Below are 5,807 nucleotides of genomic sequence, written 5' to 3' on the forward strand. Positions count from 1 at the left end.
GCCAAAGGCCCAATTACCATATTTATAAAAGAGGTATCGTAAATTAATAAAAATATAAATAAATGAGAGGTATGGTAAATAAATAAAGCAATTTTTATATTTACTCCATAAGTCACTTTATATACATGCAAGGGTGTAAACAAATAAAAATATAAGTAAAGTGGAGGTATGGTAAATAAATAAAACGTCTTTTTATACTTACTCAAAAGGTATGGTAAATAAATAAAAATATAAATAAACTAGACGCATGGTAAATTAATAAAACCTCTTTTTATATTTAGTCCATAACCCTCATTCTATTTATGAAGGCTCAAGAAAGAGGTTTTATTTAAGTGAATCCTATGGGACAAACACCATATTTGTAAAAGAGATATGGTAAATTAATAAAAATATAAATAAGCGAGAGGTATGGTAAACAAATAAAACATTTTTTTATATTTACTCCATAAGTCACCTTTTATTTATGAATGGTATGGTAATAAAAATATAAATAAACGAGAGGTATGGTAAACAAATAAAACATTTTTTTATATTTACTCCATAAGTCACCTTATATTTATACTATGGGACAAATACCATGGACTAGATTGTTATTAATACCCTGCAAAAAAACGTTATTAACCCTAATATTAGTATTAATAAAAATAAAAATGGCACATGGTATTGACCCATGGTATTCACCAAAATGGCACATGGTATTGACCCATGGTATTCACTTGGAATGTAGCCTATTTAAATGGGGGAATTAAACCAGCATAGATCCATCTTTACTCTGGGTTAACCCCCGAGAGGTATCAAATATCGTGATATGCAAACTAGCATAGAGTGAAAAAATATTTGATCCGATCAAGAGTAAAAATGGATGTTGTAATTTAATGTATGTTAAACATTTTAGCTTGGTTAAAATAAAAAATAAAATAAAAATCAACTATTAATTTTATTAATTTTTATAAATTACTAATAGTAATTTTTAAGCTCTAGGTTTATGATAACCCATGGTATTGACCCATGGTATTCATGTGAGCATAGACTATCTAAAGGGGAAATTCTATCTTGTACCCATCTTAATTATGGGTCTACCAAGTGCTCAGAGGGATAAATAGATTTCATCCCCCTAAGAGTGGTAGATGTGGAGTTAAGGTGGATATAGGTTGGTTTTTATGATAATGAAGATATTAAATAGACTTAGGAAATTATATTGTAAAAACATCTTAAGGTGAATGGTTAAAGCATAGACATTGGACAAGTATATTTGTATATTTATGTTTTAAACTGAAACAAATCCAGGGCTAAAAGGAATGGATTGATTGCACTAGTCATCCTTCTATAACTTTCCAACATATGCTGGAGTAAACAGATTGTAATTTGGGTAATTTTTCTAATTGCAAACGGGAACATACTTGTGTATTGGCAGGGTGGTTATGAGGTCCCTAGAAGTGGAGTAAACATATTGCAATTTGGGTAATTTTTCTAATTGCAAACAAGAACATACTTGTGTATTGGCAGGGTGGTTACGAGGTCCCTAGAAGTGATGAATTTGAATTTTTCTTGGTTTTATATATAGTATTAGGTGTTTTCTCATGCTTTTTGTGAATGGCATGGGTGAATTTTATCCTACACCCACTAGGTTATCGATATGTAATTTCGGTAATTTTGATTTCAAAAGATATTTTAAAGAAATGCAATGATTTCATTTGTGTATTCAATAAACACAAGATTTTGTAATTGAGTAAAATATTCGCCATGCCTGGTGAGAGATTCGCCAAAAAATTATATATACATATCATATTATTGATAAAATCACCTTCCATTTTTCCTATATACCATGGAGATTCGCCCACTTATTATACATGTAAATTTGGGGGGGTTCTTAAAATTTTCCCTGATCATACCTTAGTTCAACATCCCTCAAATTCTTGCTAAAAAATGCTGCCAAAGGTTCTGAACCTTCCTCATCCTACTGCAATAAAAAAGTTGCAATAGTGTCTTTGGAGGCAAAAGAAAATATGTGGAACTCCTTGCTGTAATCTAGACTTATTAAAGTGGGAGCTTCCATTATAGCTTTTTTAATTGACTCAAATGATTTCCTTGCTGTATCAGTCCATTTTACCTCTGCTCCTTTCCTCAACATGGAGGTTACATGCTTAACCAATTTTGCAAAATTTGGAATAAACCTCCTTACAAAATTTATTTTTCCCAGAAAGGATTGGATGTCCTTCTTTGATCTAGGGATAGACAAAGTCTGAATTGCTTTGACTCTTTCTGGGTCAATCTGGACACCTGCAACAGACACAATATGTCCTAACAGCTTGCCTTCATGTAAAGCAAATTGTGATTTGGGATTTACTGATATTCCAAACCTTATGCACTTCAAGAACACTTTTTCCAAATGTTGCAAATGATTTTGATGACTACTGGAATAAATTGTTATATCATCAAGGTAGATAAGCACAAATTTGTCCTTCTCTCCTAAAAATGCTATGTCCATAGCCCTCTGAAAGGTAGCTCTAGCATTCATCAATCCAAATGGCATTTTGGCATACATAAAAGTTCCCCAAGGAGTGGTAAATGCAGTATTTTCTTGATCATTTGGGCGCACAACAATCTGATTAAAGCCTGAAAATCCGTCCAAAAATGACATCACTTTGGCTCCTGAGACCTTCTGCAATAAATGATCCATTTTTGGCAGGGGATAGTTGTCTTTCATGGAGCATTTATTCAAATTTCTGAAATCAACACAGAGTCTGATTTCTCCACTCTTCTTCCTCACCACCACCAAATTGGCTACCCATTTTGAATACCTGAGAGGCACTATGATCTTAGTAGCCAGCAGTTTTTTAATTTCTTTCTCAATCAGTGGAAGAAGCATGGGATTTATTGGTCTCAATTTTTGCTTGAAAGGAACAGTGTCTTTCTCCAAAGGGATTTTGTGCTGAATTATATCCTTATCATAAGTTTTTAGGTCACTGTATTCCCAAGCAAACACATCTGCAAACTCCCTCATTAAATTGCAGTACTTAGCATTTTGATCAGCAGACAAATTAGTGGACAAATTTACATACCTAGGTTGACCTGGACTTCCTATATCATGCTTACAAACTGCAGATTAGTCTTCTTTTTGGGCAGCCTTGTAAGGCACATCATTCTGGTCAAATAGTCTTTCAAGAGGAATCAGACCTTTAGGAATGTGGTTACTAGGAAGCTGGACAATGTTGTTTTCACCTATTTTATTTTTAAGTTGGGATTGGGGTTTTTCTTCCAAGGCATCATTCTCTTGGTCAATTTTCATTTCTGAAAATTCATCAATGACTTGAAGGAACCTATTTATCTCATCATCATCTTCAAAAACTCTCCAATGGTGGACATTGTCAGGCAAGGAAGGTCTGTACTTCATAAACTAGTTTGGGAGGCACAGGAGGGATGAATAGGCTAGCAGAAACAGCAAGGGAATCAACAAGATGATTTTGGGCTCTAGGAATGTATGAAATACAGAAAAAATCAAAGGAACCTATGATTCTCCATACCTCATCTCTGTAAGCTTTCAACCTCGGGTGCTTTGCTTGAAAAGTTTTATTTACTTGCTAAATTATCATATCAACATCTCCAAACACCTTCAAACTCTTGATTCCTTTGTCCTTTGCTGCACTAAGGCCCAACAGCAAAGCCTCATACTCTGCAATATTATTTATGACTTGAAATACCAGCTTAAAAGACAGCTGAATGCTTTCTTCTAGCACCACCCCTGCTCCTGCAGTCTCCCTTGAACATGCACCATCAAAGAACATCTCCCAAATCTGACTTCCTTGCTCTTTCTTGGCCTGAACTGTTGATCTCTTGAGATGCATTACGACCTTTTGATATTATTCTATTTGGAGAATGCATGCTCCAAAATCAGTGTCCACTGCATATATGGGATGATTTGTAGGATTCTTCTCATCATTGATAATATATGCCAACTGTGCTTTTCTATACAACCTCCTGCTTTCTCTCCAAACACTGGGACAGTTGCATAAGATAGATCATTTTGAAGTGTCCCACCCAGTCTCTTAATCCATCCTCTGGACAGTAGCATGCCAAACTTAGGAGGGACATTAGCAACCAAAATATCCATCACCATACTCTTCATAGGCAGCTGGGTTAAGGTAATAGCCAAATCTTTAATCAATCCAAGACATTTCACCTTCCTTGAATCAAAAGAAAATAAATCATGATAGGGTCTAGTGATATCAAGGCCTAACTCTTCCATGACAGCTTTAGGCATTAAATTGCGGTTGGCCCCTATGTCTAGTAGGCAGTTGTGGAGGATTTTATCATGAATAGTCAATGAGACATAAAAATATGGGGAGTTATTATCAGTAGGTTCAACCATGGGACTAAGCAGAATGGCAAGCTTGCCATCTTGCAAATTGATAGAGTCAGTGGAGGTTTGTTTGGTTTCTAGCTCAAGGGCTTCAAGGATGGGCTTCCTAAACACTTCGCTCTTCACCAACTCAACCAGAGGCACAAATATTTTCAATTTCTGAACTTCTGACTCAAAGCTGAAAGAGGAAGATGACTTATTAGAACTTTTTACCTCTTGAACTGGAGCTTTGAGGATGACCGGATCAGCTGCTAGTCTTCTATGCTTGATATTTTGTGGTTCTGTTTGGACAGCAGCTCTTTATGTAGGATTTTCTTTGACATTCTTTGCATTGGACCTCAGGTTATATCTCTGGTACTGTTCACCAAATTGTGGAACAGCTCCTCTGTCCCACTCTTGGCTGTTCTATTATTGCAGCAATGATTGTTCATACTTAGCCAATGTCAAAAATGTTGCGCTACCTTTATCTTCCATGCAGTGAATTTCATCCTCATCTTCTTCAAATTGTTCCTCCTCCATGACTACATTTTGGAATGGAGCTTTAACCTTCTGATCTTCTTTTGATTCTTCACCCCTTCGCATAATTTGTAACCGCTCATTTTCTCTTTTGAAAGGTTTTGGGTTTCTTGGAGCAAATGTGTTTTGCTGCCTTATTTTCCTTGAGTTCTGTTCCACTTTCAGCTTAGAAATTTCAGTAGCCAATGACTCTATCATCTTAGTCATTTTGTCCAATTTCAGATCTGATGATGATGCAGAAGAAGTAGAAGCTTGATTTCTCTTTCTTCTCCTGTCATCTTGAATTTTTAATTTCTCTGCAGCCATGATATTAGATTCTACTTCTAAGGCTACATCTTGCATGTCTGCCAGTGTAGCACATCTCCTTTCTCTCAATAGCAGGCAGAAATCAGAGGCAAAAGAATTGGCATAAGTGAGTTTGGCAGAGGTAGGAGTAGGTTTTACCTCAGCTGGTATCTTACTATACATTCTATTGAATCTTTTATTGAAATCAGTTATTGATTCACCATTTTCTCTCTTCAAGTTACCAAACTCAATATGGTAATACAACAAGTCTTTTTTATCTCCCCATTGCTTCAAAAATGCATCATCTAATGCTTCAATATCTTTTATAGATCTCTGGGGTAATTCTCTAAACCACTTCCTAGCCTCTCCATCAAGGCTCTGGACAAAAAATCTCATCCACACATCATTATCGCTTATATCTAACTTATCAACATAACTGTAAAAAGCTTCAAGGTGTTCTTCTGTTGTTACTTCCTCTGTACCAGTGAATTTAAGCATATATTTCTGATATTCTCCCACAGGCATAGGATTTAAAGGCACAAGCAACACCAATGGTCCATATCTGGCAGCTACAATTCTCTCAATGCTCGTAGGTTCTTGCTATCCTGCCATGATTGGAATATGTGGAAGAATACTAGTAGATGGA

The sequence above is a fragment of the Pinus tabuliformis genome, chromosome 1_2 (assembly GCF_031772625.1).
Source record: "Pinus tabuliformis cultivar Carrire ecotype Pingquan chromosome 1_2, CPIR1, whole genome shotgun sequence".
Classification (NCBI taxonomy): domain Eukaryota; kingdom Viridiplantae; phylum Streptophyta; class Pinopsida; order Pinales; family Pinaceae; genus Pinus; species Pinus tabuliformis.